This window comes from Anomalospiza imberbis, chromosome 10 (genome assembly GCF_031753505.1).
Source record: "Anomalospiza imberbis isolate Cuckoo-Finch-1a 21T00152 chromosome 10, ASM3175350v1, whole genome shotgun sequence".
In the NCBI taxonomy this organism is placed as follows: Eukaryota; Metazoa; Chordata; class Aves; order Passeriformes; family Viduidae; genus Anomalospiza; species Anomalospiza imberbis.
Window position 1 is genome coordinate 2,422,521 of NC_089690.1, and position 23,218 is coordinate 2,445,738.

At 41.5% G+C, this 23,218-nt stretch overlaps 1 long non-coding RNA gene across 1 annotated transcript; it reads left to right on the forward strand.

Annotated features, from left to right (window-relative positions):
- Nucleotides 1–105: 105 nt before the first annotated feature.
- On the forward strand, nucleotides 106–21,308 carry LOC137479550 (uncharacterized). The gene is made up of 6 exons (XR_011002332.1): nucleotides 106–234; nucleotides 12,656–12,962; nucleotides 14,177–14,328; nucleotides 15,068–15,196; nucleotides 19,404–19,525; nucleotides 21,119–21,308. It is a non-coding gene; the product is annotated as an uncharacterized lncRNA (long non-coding RNA).
- The last annotated feature ends 1,910 nt before the right edge of the window (nucleotides 21,309–23,218 follow it).

Genomic DNA, 23,218 nt, shown 5'->3' on the forward strand with positions numbered 1-23,218 from the left:
TTTTTTAATGTTTTTACATTAATACTGTAACTTTGCCTTCCCTCGTGGTCTGTAAAGGAATATAGGTGTTTTTAACAGCTGGCAAAGTCCTCAGCCTTGGTGATTTGAGGATTCCAAGTGTCTAATTCAATCTTGTATGGAAGAAATCCTCCTGCTTGCTTTGTAGCCTCATGCTGTTCCTGAATTTTTACATCAGGAGACAGCAGAACAGGATTCCACCATCCCTTTGCTGTTGTAAGTCTGGGCTTTTTATTCATTTCTTATTTCCCTTGTGCCCAAGGCAAAGAGTGCTGCTTTAGAAAGTTTTCCATGTCAATAATGGTTCTTATTGCATCTTTCCAAAAGCCACCAGTCCAATGTGATGCTCCTGAGAACGAGGTTTCAGGAGGGAATCAGGGATTTATTTAATGTATTCTAATATTTTCGTATTATTTTTCATCCTACTTAAATATCCTAAAGTTTCAGCTGCTCTTCCAGCAAAAAAGAGGTCTGCTCTCAGCTGCTGGAAAGGATTCCCATAGTTTTCCTGCTTTGCTACGACTCATACTGAGACTCAGAAGGGACCTGGATAGTTCAGACTCTCCTCCCCTGTATCCATCACTTCATATTTCTTAGCACTCAGTTCCTTTTTCCCTGTTCCTGAATATTAATTTAGGCTGGATCTTCTGAGGAAAGCTTGGCAATGCAGACCTGACAGAATTTGCATTTTGGTAATGCTGTCTCATTTCCATGTTGGATGGGGCTCCCTTGTAGTGTTTTCATGTATCTGTCCCACAGCTTTTCCCAAATGTTCACTTTGAGTAATTTTAACTGACTGGAAGGATATTTCAAATTTATTTTTTAAACGTTTCCGCCGGCAGAGTGTAATTTGTGAGGGGCAGACAATTTTCTAACTCAAAGTGGAATTTCTCTGCAGGTACAGATTTTATTTCCTGTGATACCTGGAGAGCACATGGAGTTATATTTTATTGCAGCTGAGCACCAAAGGGAAGTAGAACAATTTCAAACATATACATATTTATATAGGGTGTATTTATAGGGTTATTTCTATATTTATATAGGATGTATTTATAAGGTTATTTATGTAGGATGTATTTATATGGTTATTTATATATTTATATAGGGTGTATTTTATGTCAAGCTTCATGAAAGAAGATCTCAAGCTTTGATTTCTGGAATTATTAAAATACCTTTATTTTCTAGATATTTTTAGCTGTTCTCCATTTAGGTTGTTGAAAATTTTATTTTGAAGCATGGTTGGAGGTGATGATCTTGAAGGTTGGAAGGGACCTCAAAGCTCTTGTTCCACCTCTTACCATGGCAGGGACATTTTCCACTATCCCGGATTACTCCAAGCCCCATCCCAACCTGGCCTTGGCACTTCCAGGGATCCAAGGGCAGCCACAGCTGCTCTGGGGGCAGGGCCTGCCCACCCTCCCAGGGAAGAATTCCTTCCCAATATTTAATTCACATTCCCTGGGATTTTCCCGGGTACTCTGTTAACTCTCCATGGTGCTGAATGTTGAGAGTTCCATGAGAGACCTGTGCTGGGTCTCAGGGGTGAAATGATGATGGTGGGTGCAGCTGAAAGATGAAGGACACCTTAAAAGATAAGGGACATGCTAAAATTACTCCTAAAAAGCTGGAATGGAAAATCTTACACCCAACCACTGGCACAGGGAGCCCAAGGCCCCCCATCCCCAGCTGGGTGGCATCCAGGTCCCACAGCTGGAAAAGTCTCCTGAGAAAGACACAGCTGGAGGCTGCCCTGAATTCCCCTCCTGCCATGAATGATGAATTGCAGGTTTACTACAGGTGCCTGAATATTTCAGGCTGACAGTGAGTGTTAAAACACCGTCCTGAACGCTGTCAGGAGAAGTTGTTAATATTGAGATTTTACACCGGTGCCTGGATGTGCACAAGGAGCAGGGCAGAGTTGTGACTGTGCTGCTGAAGAGAAGCAGAACTCAGAGCAGCTCTCCAGTAAATACAGAATATAAAGCTCAGTTCTGTGGCTTGTGCTTTGCCTTTCTCCAGCCCCATGAGTTCTCTGTGCCTCCTCAAATGTTTAAAAAATGTTTCCTCAGGAAACTTTCCCAAAGCGTTTTATTAAAATCGTGCTCCTCCTGACACATTGATGAAGTTCTTCTCTAGTGGAAGCTCCAATGATTTTAATTTCATCAGGAAAACACATGAAAATCAAGCAAGAGGAAAATCATCAAACCCTAATAAATCTTTTAAAACAAATTAAAGTGATGGCTGAGCTGACATATTTAATTTTCAATAAAAAAGGATTTTCAGCAAGCCACGGGCATTACTCAAAGACTTAAATCTGCAAAACCAGGATTCTGCTTGTTTGTTTGCACTTTTGATTGCACTAAATCAGGTGGGGGGCTGATCTGTGGAACACTGCCCACACTGTGGTTCTCAAAACTGGAAGTTGCTTATAAATAAGAGATAAAGACAGAAAAATGACTTTTCAATTAACTTTCTGTGCACAAATGCTGCGAAGTTTCATGTTTGGGTCATCTGCCAGTCAGATAATTAAGGATGAAGTGTAGGATTTGTGTAGTCAAAGTTAAAGGATTTGTTCCTACATATTTTTACTGAGTAGTGTTGGATGTATCCTAAGTAACTTTGCTTTGTTGGCTGTTCAGTTGAACATATAAACAATAGGGAAAAAAAATCCCAATCCTAACTGGAAAATTTCCTTCCTCCAAATGATCTCTTTAAGGATAATGCACCACAGAAATAATATTAATCAAGAAATTACAAAGCAGGGTATTGGTACAAGTGTTTCAGTGTAGAGGCAGAAGTGCTGGGGAAAGAAAATCCTTATGGGGTTCTCTGTGAGCATCTGATGCCTTGTGCAGGCTGTCCTAGAGTAGAGGCTGGGCAGAGTCACAGAATAAAGCAGGGATTCATTAAAAGGATCTCCTCCATGGATCCACCTTGGGCAGCACCAGAGCCCAGCCAGGGCTGCACCCAAGATGAACCCAAATGGTCCCAAAATGCACGAGCGCTCCCGGGGGCTCTCGCTGTGATCAGCTCTGCTCCATTGGCACACTGGAGTTCATTGTCCCATTCCAGCTTTAGCCCATGCAGTCCCATCCTGCTTGTTTTTCTCTCTCCAGCCCACGTTGTTTGTGCTCCTGGGCCTGAGGTTTGGATCATTTGTCCTTGGTGCCCAGCTGGAGAAGGAATTGTTTTGGCTCCCTGCTCTGTGAGGAGAGCTCACCATCCCATAATATGAAGCTCAGAGCTACACACTAAAGCAGCACAGAATCTGAAAAATAGAAAAGCTGAAACCTGAGGCATCACCTGAAGGTGATGGGATGCCCCTGAAGGGAAATGTATGGATGAAAATGATGATTTAGGGCCAGGATTGTTGGTTCTTGTGTCTGCCCCTGCCTGGAGTCCATAGAAGCTCCTCATTTCTCCCCTCTCTGATTCTCCAGCCTCAGGGCTCATTCCCATTCCAGCTCACAAAGGTAAACCCACATCCATTCTGCTTCCATGTTTTGCTTCCTTCATTTCTCTTGTCCTATGTCACCTTTTTCATGTGGGGAACAAAGGGCTGATCCCTAATGACTGAGTAAACTCCAGAAAACAATGCACTGCTTTCCTAACAGCAACCACAATTACTCTGACTTTACCCACTGCCTTAGCTTGATGTGCTCCTGATTAATTAGGCAGCATTTTTTCAAGCATGAAGCAGTTTTAAAATACCCTTTCAGGTCTAACAAGTGCTGCACGCTGGATGCCACAGTTTTTACAATTGAGTTTATTCAGCTTTTGATGATTTGTGCATTCTGTCGCACAGTCCACCTTTGGATCTCTAGCTCATTGCCTTCAAAGCTTGGGCTGCTCTTTTTATAATGAAATAATTAATATTGGTGACAGAAAAACACAAGGTGTGAATACAGCAGGAAAAGGGTTATGGCCTCTAATTAAAATGAGTACAGGAGTACAAAAGAAATTCCTCTTTTATAATTATCATCTATATTATACTTTTAATGAATGGAACAGCAGGAGGTGGGATGTTATTGATTGCTCCAGAGCTGCACTCCTCGAGGCACTTCAGCTTTTTCCAGGTAAACTTTATTCAGCTTCTGGTGTGTAGGACATAAATCTTTATTGGGGATGGTGTGTCAGTAACAGCATCATAAAACTGAGTGTTGAATATTCCTGGTAATTTGTGGTGCTCTGCAAAGGTCAGCCCTCAGATGTGGGAGAGGGGGAGCAGCTCCCAGCACGGGCATCAATTTATTTGGGAATTTCTGCCTGGTTAAATGGCTGTCAGGCATGACAGCTGCATTTATAGCAAGAGTTAATGCTCCAGAATCTGTCAGGACTCTCTGACTCTCCCGACCTCATCTTTAATTCAGTGCCAGATTTCCATTTTGGTGGGCACAGGACGAATGTATCACACGGATGGATTGATTCTTGTTTTTCATATTAATGGCTTGTGCCCTCGTGGTGCTGATTTTGTTGTTGTTGATGGCCATCCTATTAACCAGTCCTGTAATGAAGGCATTCATTTAAAGCCTTCTAATACAGGGCAATATAAACTTCCTCGAGGATTACTGTGGAGCTATAAGGTTTGGGCAAATGTTCAATCTCTGCATGTCCAAAGTCCACCCCATAATTAAAAGGAAGAAAAAAACCTCCAATTAATATCAAGAAAAAAACACCCCCAGTTTATATCAGCTCCCCAAACCAAAACAGACTTTTATTTTAACACACAGCATTCCTGCTCTGAGATTTGTTGACATTTAGGGTTATTTTAAAAGTACCCCAGTTCATTTATGAATATGCTGATTGTCTATTAGAAATCCTTCTTCCTCCAGGTTAAGAGAATTTGTTATGTATCAGAAATTCCATATAGATTCTCATTTGTTATTGGCACAGAGCTTTTCCTTTCTTTAGAAGGACACACTTTGTCAGCAAGGAAATATTTTTCTGGCAATAATTTAATTGGGAGGGAAAAAGGCTCTTTCTTCTCTTTTTTATTCCAACAAAAAGGCTGCCCATGATTTTGTTTTGTGAACCATGGCACAGCCAGGGACTCAATTCCATTTTATCCCATCTCCAAAGGCACTGCTGCTTTGAGTTCCATCTCAGAGCTCCCTGTCCCTCCCCCCAACACTCATTATTTTGTTGTTGGAGTTAAATTGGAGTTTGATGGTTCAGTGTTTTAAAATCAGCAGCAAACCTCGAGCTGGAAGAGCATCCCTTCCCAAACTGATCCTGAACTTGAAAGTGCTGAGAGCTGAGTTGTTTTTAATTATCTCCAATCCTGCTGAAAGCAGAGCTCACATTTCAGTGTCTGTGTTGTGGAAATTGTCTGTATTTTATTTACGTAGCTGCAGGTGAGGTGAGAATAAAAAAGAACTGAAAAATAAGCTGAGCATTAACAGCTTGAAACAAGTTGAGTGCTAATTGTGTTACTAAGCACTTTCATCTTCTTTTGATAAGACAGAAAATTTTAAAAGCCCACACTTGTAGATTGTTGTGCAGATTTTCAGAGCCACAGCAAAGTTCTAGACAGAGCAATGTCTTTGCACAAAAAAATTATGGAGAGGCCACTTTATATGCAAGTGATAAACTACCAATTGATTTAGGTTCAGTCTAATTGCTACTTTAAGGCTTTTTAAAATTTAGCTTGGAGTTTATAGGAAAAATACCTCTGGCTGTAAAGGGAGTTTTGACAGATCCTGGGGAAAAAACAAATGTGTATATCTATATCTATATATCTATATCTCTATATATATCTATATATCTATATCTATATATATATATATATATAGATATATGAGAGATAAGATGGAAAAGACATCAAAGCACAAGCTGGAGCACTGCTGGTGAAACTGGCAGCTGGAGAAGTCACTCTGATGGATTTTTATTTTGTCAGCTCTTGGCTGGGATTGTAGCAAACGACGGGAAGGGAAACGCAAACGTCGGGAGTGCTGGCATCGCAGTGGCTGCCAGAGATCCAGTCCCAGGGAATCCAACCTCCAAGTGTGTCCCTGCCTGCAAAACAGGCACAGGGCAGCGGGGTGGGATGGCTTTGGGGGCTACCTAAAACCAGAGGCCAGACAGAGTTAAGGTTATATTTGTTGAAGGGCCCTCAGGTACATTTCAGGCAGAAAAAGCCCACCCAAAATAGACCACGGGTCACGGGTTTCACACTTTTGAGTTTGGTCTATTTGCCTTTTGGGGGTCAATCCTCCAATTCCAGCTTCAGGTGATGAAGTCATTGACCCCCAGTTTGCTCCCCCAGCTCACTTTTGTTTCCATCTCTCTGGCCTGAGGCAGTGAGGTGTCCCTGACTGCCAGCCCTGGAGAGGAATTGTTGTGTCTGCCCCAAATGGGGAAGCAGCAGCTGACACTGGGTGTGGAGTTCAGAGTTACACACTGAAGAACTGCAGGGTTACAGAGAGATGGAAATAGAAAAGCTCAGATCCTGAGGCATCAGGTGCCAGGGGCAGTGCCATGAAATTGGGCAGCTTGGCTTTAATCCAAGGTCTCAGCCTGGCTCTGCCCAAAAGAATGAGACAAATCTGCAAGAGGGGACAGCAGAGGAACCTTTGGGAACAGAAAAAACAACCTGAACCAAAGGGTGCTCACCTCCGGCTCAGCAGAGTAATTTTGCCATCAATTATGGTTTTGTCATGTCAAAATGATGTGTTTTCACTGCTATGATGATTCTGGAATCATTATTTATTGGTATTTTTAACCTTTCGCTGTGGCATGCCAGTAAAGCTTGCAGGAGGTGGGGACACTTTTGGAAGTGCCACTGTCACATTGTAACTTGGTGACAATATATCTCCTACAGATGTGGCTGTGTTATTTTATTTATAGGTAATGCAAATAAATCCATTATAGGCAAAAAATAAATCAAGCAGGCTAGTCCATACAGGTGTACATCCCTCCAAAAAAAGCAAAATTATGGATTATTTAACATTAATCTTCTCTAAAACAAATTAGGAAGTTATTAATTATCAAAATCTATATTTATTCTGCTATAAAATTTATCTATTGCCATTCACAAGTTGTTGAACTTGTTCCTAGGACTTGTGAACTAAGCTTAAATCTTAGAATTTAAAATCTCTTCCCAATGCTGATAGTGTTCTACATATTTGCAAATTTTGTATTATGGCACCATAAAATCCATAACGTGCTTTGAGCATTTAAACTGCACAAAAAGGCGACAGCAACTCATTACTCTGCCTCGAGTGTGATGGGTTTTCATGTCTCCAAAATGAAGAGCAGGAGAGGGAATTCCAGGCATTTATTCTTAGTCTCAATTGGGCCTTTTTCATCTGTACAATGGGTAAGTTAATGGTATTTGAACTTTTATTCAGGGGAAGAATTTAGTGTTCTGCCTTGGTAAGGATTTTTTTCTTTGCCCACAAGCTCCAGTGTGACATAGGCAAAAATAATAATATCAAACCATTGCATTTCTGAAGGAGTCATTATCTTTTTATTAATCATCTGGTGAGAGGAATGCATTCATCTCACAGCAGCAATTTCTCACGCTCTGCTCCTGGTGAATGGAGCTTTTGTGAGGCAGCAATTTTACCTTGACCTGTGACTCAGCTCTGAACCTCTCTCTCTCTATAAGGAATTGTTCCAATTCCTTCTCTTCAGCATTCTGCATTTTACTGAGTGCCAGGAGCTTCAGAATTCAAAGAGCTACATTTACCTTGCCTGTGTTCAAACCTAATTCCATCGGTATGAAAAAAATCAGGATTTCTTTTCCGTGACATATTCCTCATTTTTCTGCATCTGGATGTGCAGCATTAGCAGAAGGTGGAAAGTAGTTTTAGGACAGGTGCTGAGAAGTTTTACACCTTCCTGACAGGTGGTTGGAGATGTTTCCCAGGAAAGCTGTGGCTACCCCTGGATCCCTGGAAGTCTCCAAGGCCAGGTTGGAAGGGCTTGGAGCAGCCTGGGACAGTGGGAGGTGTCCCTGCCCATGGCAGCTGGATGAGCTTCCAATCCTCATAATTCCATTATTTTATGAGTGTCTGAGAAGATTTAAATTCCCCTTTTCCTGCCCCTGGGAGCTCTGCATTGGAATGTGCAGCACTTTTTTGGTCCATATCTTGTGTTTGTGAACTCTTGCAATGGAACAACAGCTAATGCTACAAGAATTCCATGATTAGTCCACATCCCTGCTATTTACCCTTAAACTTCATGGACTTTTTACTTTTTGTTGCACGATTGTTTAAGTATTAATTAATTTAGGTATTAAATTGTAGTGGATTTAATAACAGAAGCAGGATGGAAATGGTAAATTTAATTAATTGCTCTGCAGTAAAAACTCCACAAACACATCCCTTCCATCTAGGTTTGATATAACCCAATTAAAAACGGGATAGAGCTCATCCCTTTGTCTTAATAAGCATGTTAAATTAGCTATTTCCTCCTCAGAGAGAAACACGCTTAGAAACAAACTCTAGAATGTTTAGGAATGGGAAAAGAGTTGATTTCTTGTCCCCTGCTATTTGTAATCTGTGATTAAGTGGTGTGAAATGGGGCTAAGCCTTCCTGGCGCTGCCTTAGAGCGCTTCCTCCTCCCCTGTGCACTCCAAATGTGTCTGGAACAAAAGCAGAGCAAGGCAGGACTAATCTCCATTTTCTCCACAGCCTTGGAAAATCTTTCCTAGTGATGTAAACTCCAAGCAAAGGCTGGCATATGTTTAATCCCACAGATCTGGAATTTAGGGAGGAGGGATAGTAAAAAAAAAAGAAAGTGTACGGAGCTCCTATATTCCATGGTAAAAGGAACTGGAAGATGTGTTTCTGTCTCCTCGTATGAAGTCAGTTTCTCGGGTCCTTTTTTTTCATTTGATTGCATTTTTGAAATTGAAAATCCCACTGATCAGAGGTTGGACTGAAAAATGTTTGAGTGGGTACCCAGATGTATTATCAAATATGCTTTTAGTGATGCTAAAAATGAAGTTATTCAGCTGCTTTGCTGTGTTGTATTTACACCTGCAACCACATCCTGGGGAAAACACATGCCCATCTCCTGTAGGAACAGAGGGATCATTCCCTGCCATTGATGCTGCAGGAATTAAAAGCATTACTACGAATAAAACCTTAATTTGGAAGTTCTCCAAGTCTGATTGCATTAATGTGATCATGGCTTCCACCTGTTTGCCAGTTTGATTTATAAATGGTTCACACTGTACCTCTTTCCTTTTAATCTCCTGTTGTGCAGCCTAAAATAAGTTTATTTTATTTACTCTGAATTTTTCTTGCATCAGAATAAAGGGAGACACGGTCCTGTCATACCAGGTAAACTTTTCCCTGTGGAATTGTGGATACCTGTAGTTCAGTGTGCTGTAATAAATAAAACTTTGCTGAAGCAAGGTTATAAAACAGCTTATTATTTTCTTAAGAGTGATAGAGACAAACAGGAGCTGCCCAAGGAATAAAAAGAGGAAAATTCTGGATCCCAAGGCAGCTGGAAGCAGAGGTGTAAATGGAACAGGGAGTACCCTCTCAAATGAAAGGCCATTTCCATATAATATATAGTGAACTTTAGGGCTATAAATCGCTGAAGAGACCTAATGGTGAGGCAGAGGACAAAAGAAATTGGAAGCAGAATATTGCAAGAAACAGGAAACAGTAAAATAAATGAGAGTCACCAAATATTTGGGGAGACTTAGAATGAGATAAATCAGATCTTAACTGTGGTGCAGAACTGAGGCAACCCCAGATTTTAAACTTGTTTTGGAGGTAATTTGGCCATGAGGGCAGATCCTCAGGCAGGGAATGTTGGAGCCAGCCTTTTGGGTAGTACCGACCTCCTAGGGGTTTATGGAGAGTTGTTTTTGGTGAGAAACCCCCACTGAACTTGTTCATTTTCTTGTATTAATGTTGAGGTAGAACAAGTCTTTCCTGAGGTGATATTCTTTATAACAGAAGCTGCATTCCTTGGTTTTAGTCAGGTTCACACGGGGAGGATGTGGAGCCCTCCTCCTCCCTCCAACAGAAACAGCAAAATATCAGCTCTGTGCCCAGGGCAGGGAGAATTCTGTCTCCAGGGTCAGCTGCACTCTCACAGCCTTGCCCTGGAAAGCAGCAGCTTTGATTAAAAAAGGGCAAACCAGCAGGAGCCATTCCCATGGTCTGGAAAAATTTAATCTCCTTGACTGTGATCCTAGAATTTGGTCCAGAGGAGTTTGTTGTGGTGCAGCACTGAAATACTGGAGGGTTGTGTTGATGCTTTCATTTGCAGAAGACATGAAGGTTCTAATACAAAATTAAATTCTTCAGTGAGTGGCAGCAGTATATTGATCTACAGAAATGTGTTGCAGTTAATAATTCTTCTGTGAAAAGTATTTGGTTTATTATTAAACATTATTGAAGTTTCGTGATTCATCCATCTTCTCTTTCCCAGTTTGTTGTGATCATGGCACAACACAAGGGCCTGGAGTGACTGGACAAGAGGAAATGGATTTAAATTGAAAGGGAGCATGTTTAGATGGGATATTTGGGAAGAAATTCCTCCCTGTGAGGGTGGTGAGGAGCTGGGACAGAATTCCCAGAGCAGCTGTGGCTGCCCCTGCATCCCTGGCAGTGCCCAAGGCCAGGCTGGACACTGGGGCTTGGAGCAGCCTGGGATGGTGGAAGGTGTCACTGCCACGGCAGCAGGTGGAATTGGATGACTTTTTAAGATCCCTTCCAACCAAACCATCCTGTGATTTTGTTATTCAAATCATGTAAGTTCATATATTTTATTTACCTGAACCACTTTTAGGGACCTGGGCTTCTCCCATGCTCTGTTGTAGAACACTTTAATCACAACGCCTCTATTGCAATGTCACATATTGAATCTGACTCTTACTTTTCAGTGGAATGAAAGCATTTCAAATTGAAATTTGTAGCTACCATAATCAACCTGTGAAGGTAAATTCAGTAATTATCAGCGCTTCAATAAAGGATTTGGCTCCTTAACATACAGTAGGTGTTCGCAAGAGAGTTTTTCTACAGCAGGCACTGGCTAATAATGGAAGCACTTCCTTTTGATTAGGTAATTGTACCTGTTAATTAAACTCCATTTAATCACAGTGCCTTCTAGCTAAACCTTGTTGTGGGGAATATTTCTTAATGTACATGTGGCTTGTTTGGGTGAATAATTCCACTGCATATTGTTTATTAATAATTCAGAGCCAAGGTGCTGCTGTAATTTCCCTGGTAACATCCTTGCTGGGTTCTACTCATTCAGGGCATTTTCATTCTAAAGAAGAAAAAGAGATTTTCCTTTTAAAGAGGCTCCACTGCTGTGATTGGCTTCAGTGGGACCTCAGTGGTTCTCACCAACATTTATTTGTATCATTAAAGGCATTTAAAAATCTGGTCTTGTGAAGAAAGAACAATGTGATATTAAAACAAAGTCAAGCTTATTGCTTCACAAAATTCCCTTGGAAAACTACACTTTTCCTGGTTTTCCTCTCTCTCCTGCCATGAGAAAGGTTGGAGGCTTGGTAACTCAAGTGCCCACATGCTGTTGTCACCTTTGGGCAGTCCTGTCCTCCTCCTGGTGGTTTCCCAAATCCAGCCATTGAATCCACCTGGGAGCAGCTGGAAATGTTCCTTTTGCAGCAGCAAGTTTGCTCCAAAACAATGAGTGCACACATTTATCAGAATATTTGGTTTATCTAAATTGTTATCATTTTTAAGAACAAATTTAAAGTAGGTAAGTGGGAAGAAAAACTGCTTTTTCTATTGAAAAAGTTGTTTCTTTTTAAAGAAAAAGTGGTTTTCTTTTAAAATTAATTTTATTTATCTTTACTTTTAGTTCATTACCAATCAGGCTGGACCTTTTAACTTTCTGAACACAATTTTGTTATTCAGAGGCACCTCTGAAGTGACTCAGGCTGTAGAAAATGGAATAGCAGCATTTTAATTTTTAATTCTTTTGTAGAATGTGTTGAAAAAAGAATATATGACTGCAATATATTCAATATGTGCATCACTCTGAGATAATTTATTAGGTTTGAGCTGTGTTTGAACTTCCAAAAAATGGGCAAATTTGTGGTGCTGTAACTGAAAGAGAAGAGCAGTGGTTGCTAATAAAGTGGGAAAATCCAACCTCTCATCTATTTCAGCCCAATCAGAATTGTCCTGGAGCAGAGTCCTTGCTCTGCCAGTCCCTCCCTTTCACCTGTACTAAATGTCATAGTTTCTGAGGGATCACAGCTCAGCCTCAGGAGGTGGGAATGAGCCAAAGTGGCGCAAATGTGACAACAGAGTAAATAAATACCCACAGCACTGCAGTGCTGGGACAGGAATGATGATCAGATCCATAATGTCCAGCTCCAGAGGCGCTCCTCGAAGAGCAAAAGTGATTTTGTTGCTTAAAATGGCGTAAAAAAGGTAAATTGCCTTGCCTGGGCATCGTGCTTGTCTGATTTAAGAGCTGCTTAACTCCCTGTCTGAAAGGCCAGTTCCAGTTCTTGCCCACGTGATTCACCCAGGGCACAGGGAGCTGGGAGAGATAAAAAGCTTGTAGAGCAGTTAACACTATTTTATGTTGGAATTGATGCACCAGGCGGCCAAGTAGCACAGATGCTTAATACACTCAATTTGTAAGGGAGATTTTAATCTTCACAAGTACATCTCTTTTCACTTTCAGTCCCCGGCTCTGCTCGGTGAGGAGGAGAACTATTCAGCCAGGCTGAGGACACTAAACCAGCTTAAAGAAGCCTCCAGACCCTGAGATGGCCACTAAAGGATCTTGAAGTTTGCCTGTGAAAGCCCCTGATATTCAAGTGTATAAATTCCAGTTTATTCCAGTAAATCAGCACAGGATGTGAGGCAAAAGCTGGACGAGGCTGCAAAGTGTCCTTGGAAGTGGGGTTGTTTGGGATGGTCAGGACTCAAATTCAGCTTCCGAGAGGAGTCAGGGCTTGCCCTGTGGCTGGGGGAGCTGGAGTGAAAAGGTGAGGAATATTTTGCTTTTATCAGCCTCCCTTGGTATTTTTGTGTGTATAATTAAGGAGGAGTACAGTCTGTAAGCTCTAGGTTGAGATTTTAATTAATTTGGGAGGTTGTTTTTAAATATCGGTGAATTCACCTACATCTGGTAAAGTTTCTTGTTCTTGGCTATAACAAATGTGTTTTTCTTTGGGACATTGTTAAAATAACATCACTAGGTCTGTTCTCCAGCACCTTTCCCTCATGGCTGCTTCCCCACCCTCTGATAGTGTGGTGTCTGTATTTATGAGTTGGTTCGGGATATTTCACACCCTTTTCAGATTTAACATTTGTTTCACGGTTAGAGGTTTAAATCTGGATTCTGCACCATGAAAAGCTGGGCAGTGGGATTTGTGACCTTTGAAAACTCCACAAATGGAAAGGATCTGTGATAAAAAATATCTTTAAGGGTCAAGAGCCCAAGGAGAGAGTGGGCACCATTAAATCACTGGAAGGAAAGGAACAAAGTCCAGGCCCAGCAATTCCATGTGGGGACTGCTGTCCACTTGGGAGCTGCAGTTACTCAAGGGTCTTGAATTCTGGGGTTCAAACTCCCAAAGGGAATTGGTACTTAAAAAAATGGCAGGAAAACTGGTGTGAAAACTGGTTGCTTGCCAGGTTTGCTTGCCAGGGAAAGAGTTTCTGTGGTTGTTGGTCAAATAATCACAAAATCCAGTCAGGTCAATGGAGTGACTATCATCAGTCCAATGATGATTATCATTATCATTATCATTATCATTATCATCATCATCATGATCACTGACCAGCTCATCCAAAGTCCAGGCAGGCCAAGGGACTCTTTTTCAGTGACTTTATCAGGATTTGTATCAAGCCCATAGTGAAAATGTAACTTTTATTGAACAAAGTCCTGGTACAAAATAGAAATACATTTTTATCCTTATGCAAATATACCGTATTTGGGTTGATTGAGAGCTGGTCAAAGTTGTGTTTCTGTATTTTATCCCTGTTCCATTTGCAGTCCATGGCTGTGTCCCCCTCTGATTTAGGAATGGGGATGTAGCCATTTGCCATATAACATTTTCTTTGGTTTTGTCTGTCAGGGCCAGGAGTTGGACTCGATGATCCTTGAGGATCCCTTCCAACTCAGCTTTTTCTAAGATTTATTATGGCTAAAATGATGAATCTGCTTTAATCTCCCCATTTTCCCTCTTCCTCTCAGGCTAAATGACAGCATTTTTTTGGCTCTGTACTGACTCTGGTGGGGGCATCGCTCAGATTGTGACTGATTTAATGAACATCACATCATTAAACCCAAAAACCCTCCTGAGAAAGCACTGCAAGCTATGGGTGGAACTCCTAGAAACACAAATGGTGAGTACTTAATCCCATTATACTGGATAAGCTTCTCTAGGGTGGGTGTGTTCAGAGCCACAGCTCCCTTCATTATAATTTTTTGGCTGATTTCTGGCCTGGATCACGGATCTAGACTGGCATGACCTGTCTGAGGCATTCAAACTCTACTGAAGTGCTTGCCAAAGCAGGATTGCTGTGCCTGATGCCTGTGAGCAGCAAAGGAGCTGCTGTTAAGGTGTTTCATGCGCTGTGCAAGCTCTGGGGATGCAGCCTGTTTAAATATCCACAGGTTAGGCAGCACTTTGCATTCCTGCTTCCTGGAGCGTGACAGGGAATCTCACCCGCTACCCACGGGCAAATAAATACAATCATCACTCCTATCATCATGGATTTTCTGCTTTGCTTACCCAGCCCTGAGATCTGAGACATGCTCAGTCTCTGATGGCTCCCATAACACACATGTAAAGTGGATTCATTTGTAATTTTGCTGTTTAAGTTGCTCTCAGGGTGCTGCATCACTGTTTGTTTTCTTTTTTTTTAAGGAACAAGTTGTTGTGACTGCTGTTACACACATAACTCCAAAAAGCTTTGTGGTAATAATACAGATAAGCCAATACTGCTCACAGAAAAAAACCCCAATGTTTATAATAGCTGGAGAACATTCCTATTTGTATTTCAAATTTCCCTTGTACACGGTGGCTGGAATTGATTTCACGCCGGCCTCGGTGCTTGGGCTGTGCTATCTTCGCTCTTGCAGAGAGAAGAGGCATTTGAATGAAACAGATCCTGTTGTTCTCCTGCAGTGGATTTGTCATGTTTGCTCCTGTCTGAAATGAAAAGGAAGCAGAATAGGAAGGAAATTTCTCCATCTTTCTTTGAACTCTGGGTAAAATCCCCACGAGCGACAGCGGTGGCTCTTGGGGCTTGGGGTGACAGTGGCTCCCGGCTTTGTGACAGGGTGGGGATGGCTCAGGGGACAGCTGGGGTGGGATCTGGGGGCTCTTCTCCATGGCTCCTGCCAACATGGACCTCTGGAATAGGAGGGAGCTGAGGGAAAGGGCTGCTGCTGGGAGGTGGAACCACAGGATGGTGTAAGTTGGAAAAGACCCATAAGATCATCAAGTCCAACCATACCCCAAGGCCACCACTAACCCACATCCCCAAGTGCCACATTCACACAGCTTTAAATCCACCCAGGGATGGGGACTCCACCACTGCCCCAGGCAGCTGTGCCAGGGCTGGACAGCCCTTTCAGTGAAGACAATTTTTGAACTATAAAAAACCTTCCCTGGTGCAACTTGAAGCCATTTCCTCTTGTCCTGTTGCTTGTCACCTGGGAGAAAAGACCAACCCCACCTGGCTCCAACCTCCCTTCAGGGAGCTGCAGAGAGAGAATCCCCAAATCACTGAGGTTGGAAAAGCTCTCCAAGATCATGGAGTCCAACCTGTAGCCCATCCCCACCTTGTCACCATCCCAGAGCACTGAGTTCCACGTCCAGCTCTTCCTTGGACACCTCCAGGGATGGGGACTCCAAACCTCCCTGGGCAGCCCCAGCCAAGGCCTGGGCACCCTTTCCATGGGGAAATTCCTCCTGATGTCCAACCTGAGCCTGCCCTGGCCCAGCCTGAGGCTGTTCCCTCTCCTCCTGTCCCTGTTCCCTGGGATAAAATCCCAAATCCCCCCGGCTGTCCCCTCCTGTCAGGAGCTGTGCAGAACCACAAGGTCCCCCCGATCCCCCTTTTCTCCAGGCTGACCCCCTTCCCAGCTCCCTCATCAGACAAAAGGAACATGAGCCATATCCCGAGCCTGGTGTCCACTCTCAGCCTGGCTACTGCACTGGGACACCTCTGGAGAATCTCCTCACCCTGGCAGGAGAGAGGGGACTCCACTGAGGGGAAAAGCGGATGAGCAGTGAGGGCTGGCTCGCTCTGGGCAGTGACAATGCCCCAGGACTCCCAGCAAAATCCAAATAATCCAGTTGCAGCTCCAGCTCTTGGTGCAGAATGTCCCTGGCAATGAAAAAAGGAGCAAACATGTCTGAGTGGGGTAAAGTTCATCATGACCCAGAAATAATTAAAAATACAGAATAAAAACTTACCTGGAGGGGCTTGTAAGTGCATAAAGGGTCTTTGTGCTAAATGATTTTATAATGGCTGAGGAAGAAATTATTTATTAGTTCATCAAACATAGAGGAATAGTTAATGAGAGCATTCATTATAATCTTTGTTGTGGCACATAATTAGCAAGTTCTGCTTCTGTCTCAGTGCTGTTGCTGAGCATGACTGGGAGAGTAAAATGTGTGATTTATAATAATATTACAAGCCCTGATATTTCCCCCCAAAATTAATGAATCCTAGCAGAGAGAAACAGGGAATGCATTTACCAAGATTTGAGTCTGGCTCTAAAACAGTAAATTGTGAACCAGCAGCTGTTGTCTTGCAAATCTTGTGCTTTTTGTCAAAATTTGGGATGTTTCAGGCTGGTGGAAGTCACATTTCTAGCAATGATTATCATTGATGGAGAATTTGGGTTATTCATAACATACAAAATATTTCTGTTCAGCTTCCTTGTCAACAGGTTCCACTTTTAGTTCATCCTTCATTTCTAGAGATGAAGAGGACAGGGAAGCTTCTGATTTTATGAGGCATTAGGTGTCCAACCCCAAAATTCTGGGCCTTGCAAGGAAACCTCTCACTGGGCAGGAAATTGAACCTAACCTTTAAATTTGGGCCTTCATCCTCCTCTTAAAATGTAACAATTCCTCTGTGGTTGTTTCAGACCTTTTGAGTGTTGACCACTAAAAATTCCCAAATCCTCACTCACTAGCATTAATTTAAGGCTATTAACTGCTAATAGAATTTCACCTCCATCAGAGTCTACAGGACAGAATTTATGCTAAATAAACATTTTATGGGCTTCTAATTTTCTAAGTGCAATAATAGAACTGCCCAGTATCTTATCAGTGTAATTGAATAATATTCACATTTGCCTTTAATTCTTTATCTCTTTATTCTTCTAAATTCTGTCAAGGTGGCTATTTTTACTTCTTTTAACAGAGTCTAAAATACAGAATTCTGAATATATATCACATACCTGGATAAAAAATATGGGATTTGTTTGGGTTTTTTGTTTGGTTTTTTTTTGTTTTTTTTTTTTTTTTTTTTTTTTTGTTTTTTTTTTGTTTTTTTTTGTTTTTTTTTTTTGTTTTTTTTTAATGCATTGTAGTCCCTTTTGAAAAAACAAAAACAAATAGCCTCAAGTTGGGCTGGGGAGGTTCAAGTTGGATTTTAGGGAAAATATCTTCCCTGGAGGAGTGGTTAAGCACTGGAAGAGGCTGTCTGGAGCAGTGCTGGAATCATCATTCCTGGAAGTGTTCAAAAAAGGCATTGTAGCTGTCTGGGATATGGTTTAGTGGGAACGGGGATATTCAGTCAAAGGCTGGATTTAGTGATCTTGGAGGTCTCTTCCAGCCTCAAAGATAATTAAATGCTTGAAAGCTTCCCTGAACCAGGGCTTGTGTCAGTTGATCAGGCTTTGTAAATATTCTGTCTGGCTTGAAACGTCTCCAGGTATTTAGGAGCATAAATAGAGCATCAATAAATAATGTGGATTATTAGAAAGCCTAACCCATCCTAAAGTGCTTCCCAGCATTAGGAAAAATGCTGCAAGGTTGTGGTGGGCACATTCTTCTCTCTGTGCTCCTCTGTGAAAAAATCTCGAGAGAGAGAAGAATGTGCCTGCCACACAAGGTGATTAGGAATTCACAAAGAGGATCCACAATTAATGTCACCTGCTTACAACTCACTAATGATTAGGTTTCAGATCCACTGCTGCTCGTGCTGCTGAGCTGGGCTTTCATTTTTGATCTTTTTTCTTTTCTGCAAATAATAATTGAGATAAATATTTTAAAATGTAAGTAGGGCGATATTTACTTTTGTGTTTCAAATACAGGACTTGGGATAGTCAGCAATGTTTTCTGACAGTTCCTATCCCACTGCAAAGTGTGATACAAAAACACTTTTGGTATTTTCTCTTGCAGCAGCTTCATCTTTCCAGTGGGGTATTCTTTGTTTGTTTGTGTCCTCCTGGTCCAGGTGTGGGGCTCAGTTAAACCAAACCAGCTCGGAGACCTTTTGCTTGAAGAGAAATATCTTTTATTGGGACATGGAGACAGCAAAATCTTTCCCTTCTCCAAAAACACCAATGAAATTTAGCTTTGGGGACTGAATGAAGCTAAAAAACCTCAAAATAAAGGAGAGATCCCGATGAGTGGAGCATCTTGTCCTACTAAATTCTGCATCCAATCCCTCTAGTGTTGAGGTTTATTCATGATATTAGGTCCTGTGTGCATTAATTAATTTGCTTCATTTTGGAAATTGATTGGGTTTTGATTATTGGTTATGTTTACAGTCAGTATTACAAGACCAAAATAAAGATTAATAGCAAGGTAAATCATCTTATTCACTGGGAATTAGGGGAGTCAAACTGAAGTACTTGCTTAAATATTATTAAACATTATTATTTAAACATATGTATTCTAAAAAAAAAAATCTATGATTTTTTTTTTTTAATGAAAGGCTTAGGTCCAACTTGTACCTAAAGCAAAAATTCTCCCTGATTTCAGCACACTTGAAGGAGAACTCCAGTGGATTTAGGAAGATATTAACTCAGTGCTGAGATGGATGGGATTAAGAGGTCAAACTGGAAAGAAACAGAGCAGAGTAGAGCCTGAACCTGACACACCAATCTGTTGTTCTCATAGATTTTTAAGCAAGAAAATGCCATTATAAACATCTTTCCTGACCTCCTGTGTATTGCCAGGCAGGAAATTTAATCCCTGATTCCTGCATTAGGGGAAACCTCTTCTCTGTTTCATAAAATGCTTGTCTTGTTTGTTTTGCTGGGTGATATTTTACCTTCTCAGGGTGGAGAAAATCAGCCATTAGAAAGCCAATTTCTGCTCCCATTGCTGGGGATTTCTTTGAAGCATTTTTGATATCTGTTGTCTAAATAAAAGCTTCACAGCACAAACCCCACTGAAAACAGTGCAGTCACTGCTCAATTCTTGGTTATTTTTTCCCTCTCTCTTCAGATTACAAAAAGCTCTTTGTTTGTTCAAAAGCCTGAGCCCACCTAAGCCTGGCTTGGCCATAAATCCAAGATGAAAATCCTCACTCTAGTCCCAAGTGGGACATTTAGTCCCACACAATCAAGGTAAGATGATATTTTTGTTGGAAACCCACCTCCAGCTCAGGAAACTGGAGGGGTGAGGTTGAAATTCTGGCCAAAAGGTAAATCAGAGAGTAAAATAAGCTGGGAAAACTGCTAAGAAAGGTGTTTTGTAGGGACTGTTACATCTCCCACTCATTACCAACCCAGAATTGTGCTCCCTACATTGAGAAAATCTGGTTTTTTTATATCCTGGCACACCTTCAGAGTCTGGATTTGTCTGTCCTCACTTTATTATGACAAGAAGTGAAATCTCAGGGGAATTTAGGCACTTAAGCTGTTCTATTCAATCACTGTAAATATATTTATATGTGAAGAAGTCTGAATTTCCTATAAAAAAAAAAAAATAGGAACTGTGCACAGTGTGTTCAGGTGTCTGAATAGAAGGTGTAGAAATACTAAATTTCATTAAATGAGAATGCATTGCCCTGCAAACACTCCTGAAAAGGATAATTTAAGAGTTTGGGGATTTTGCAGCTTGTTCAGATGAGTTTCTCCACAATCTGATTTGTGCTGCCCAAATTAGTGGAATCACCACGTTCTGTGGTGTTTCTGCCATCACTGCTTTATCTTAATTATAACTAATTTGCAAAAGGTATTGGAGTGGAAAAATAAACAAAGTAATAAGAAAAATTTCAGCTTAATGCAGTGCCGGAAAGATATAATTATATTATTGATTTCATTATCAAACATTAACTAATTTTTTAAGTCCGCTTTTCAGCCAAAGCGTTGCTCTGTGAGTATTGAGTAATCCTAATGTTTTGTTTTCCAATCTTATTAGATTTTCCTCTGGAAGGAATTTTTGCATTATGAAGGTGGATAAAAATAATCTTAAATTCTGTTTTAAGATTTTGAAAGTACATTTGTAAGAGTTTTAATTGTTCTGAAAGAGAGGAGCCAGAAAGGGAAAGACCAACTTGGCCCAGAGGAGCTCTGGGGTTGAGATCAGAGTAAAATTTCTGCATGTAGCACTAGAAAAATACAAACTCTGAAAAAAAAAACCCATAAAATCAGGAAGAGATCCATTTGCAGAAGATGTAAATTTCAGCATAAAATCTAGCAAGGGGGAGTGAAAGTCATTATATAAGGGGTACCTGAGGCCACTGGATGGCTCAGGGACCCAAATGCAATCTGTGCTCTGGTTTGGCTCCACTGGAACTTTCAATCAAAGCTCACTGGAAATTCCTCTCTCTCCTGATGTTGAATTTGGTCCTTGGTTGGTTTGGGTTTTCTTTCTGTGGAGGAGCTGAACAAGAGACACCAGAGGGGAAAGAAGGAGAGAAACTCTTCCTCAGGCCCTGTGAGCACAGATACCTGTGGGTTATGAAAGTGAAGGATGTGCCTCTGTGTCTTTTAACATATTTATTTGTTAAAACCTCTGGGTTTTTATGAGTTTCATGGGACAGAGGTGTTTTTATGGTTCTCTAACCTGACCCAAGCACTTGGCATTGGCAGAGGTGTTTGCTGATGGTGCTGCTGCACCTCTCTTTTTTCAGGTCTCAGCTGAGAGTATTTCTGATGTACTATAAATCACCAACAAATGTATTTTCAGACACACTTTTCTATCTTTTTTTGCAGTCCATAAACAAGAGAGAAACTGGCCTGCCCAAATGCAAGAGCTCCTTGCCTTTGTAGGATGGAGATCCATAACCTTTCCTGAGGGATTCATGACAATCCAGGATGCTGGCAGGCCATCAGGGCCAGAAAATTCACCTGATTTAATCATCTGGAGATGATTCAATTTGCATACAACTGGTTGGAAGCTCTTGTGGTATATTTTGTGCCTTAGTTTGTTCTCCTGATCAGAGGGTCTGGTTTGGGCCTTGGTGGATCCAATTCCTTGGGACATGAACAACCAAAACTCTTTTTGGTGCTTTGTGCTGGGTGTGAGCTCCCACCAAGTGCTGAGAAACCAGAACTGCAGGTGAATTTATCAGCAGAGGTTGGAAGAAAGTTTGGAAGGCTCCAAAGAAAGGTTGGAGAAGGTTGGAAGGCCCCAGTGGCTCGGGGAGGTTTCAGCCTGGCTGGCACAGTGAGATACTTGAAGGAAGGATGAGCTCTGGGTGATTTTTCGCTGGCTTCTCTTTCCAGGTGAGTTAATAAAAGCTCATTTTAGTTAATCTGCATCCTCTGGGTATTGTCTGTGTGTCTTTGTGACTGGGATGAGGCTGCAGTCATGCCTTGGCAAGGTGAGAAGAGCTTAAAGCTTCTGATGTCCATGAATTAAATGAATCAATCTCTTCCAACACACTTTAAATTGATCTTTGATTGGACCACATGGCCCTTGGATAAGGCACCCTGGTATTAGTCAATTTGACTTGGAAAGATGATGATACAAATTCAAATGGAAAGATGATCTATACTGAGCAGCTGTGGTTCTGCAGAGTGATTTTTTTTTTTTTTAATTTATTAGCATGCTGCTCTGTTTGTGAAGTCCTTTTCGTGAATACTGATGTGTGAGCCCGGGGCTCTGTCCAGAATTGCAAACTTGGGCATTTGCATTAACGATCTGTGGCCTGTATTATTGCTTTAATCCTGCCTTCAAATTGCTCAGGATCTATAACACAAAATGCTCCTATATCCTCTGCTTAAAAGAACCTATTTATGTCTAACACAGTTACACAGAGCTGCCTGCTGGTTTGAGGGGTCTGTCTTCAAGTAGTTTGAAATTCATATTGAAATTCATGTGCAGGTCTTGAGAATGTACAGTTGAGATTAAAGTCCTGAAGGACTAAGGGAAGGGGTTCTATTCAGGCACCTGCACTGCAAGGGAGGCTCCTTGTGTGGAGTTGTATGTGCCCAGTGGAGAGTGGGCAAGTGGAGTAAATATTTTCCTTGATTTCAGCAGGATTTGTATGACCTTTGCACAATTGACAATGTAAAACTGAGGTGTGGAATGATTTCCAGCTGATTTATTTTTGATTAACCATAAAGCAAATGCCTGTAATTTTTATGGGTGTGGAAAAGGTGAAACCTCGTTGACCTATCTCAGATGTTCTTTAAACGAAGCTTGTCCCCACAAAGCAGTGCTTATTTTAAAATCCAATAATTACCTGATTTATTAACGAGCTAAACCAATGCATCTTCAATGTCAAGCACCTTCTGCGTTCAGCCTCTCTCTCACACGCAGCTCCATGACCAAACCTGATTTCTAACCCCAGCTGATTTCAGCCCATAATTAAAATTTCATGGCTAAATTATACATAGTCCTTTCCCCTTATCCCCTGCCAAAGAAGATTTGTAATGGGACAACTGACGAGGCAGGACACTTGTGAATTTAGATGTGGAGGCTCCATTGTGTCAGCTCCGTAATGCCTTTGCCTTGTCAGCTGCATCAATAACAGAGGGCCAAGATCAATCTGTAATGAAGGAAGATGAGGTTGTTTATCCAACTCCAGGGCTGAAATTCTTCCCCAGGAAATGGAAGCTGAAATTGCCGTGGTCATGCTGGATGCCCCTAGTTTGGAATAGCCAGCAATAAGTCAAATTAAAACTCCAGAGCAAGGTGTTGCTCCTAAAGATTTGAATAAATATTTCAGGTTTTGGAATGTCGTTTGTATCTCTAAAGCACAGAACACAGCATTTTGTCTCTTTGCTTTGTTGTTTCTAAGCTTTGTGTTGTTTTTTCACGTGTGTTTAGCTGGAGAGCTGTGGGTGAAAGAGGGAGGGGTGAGAGCC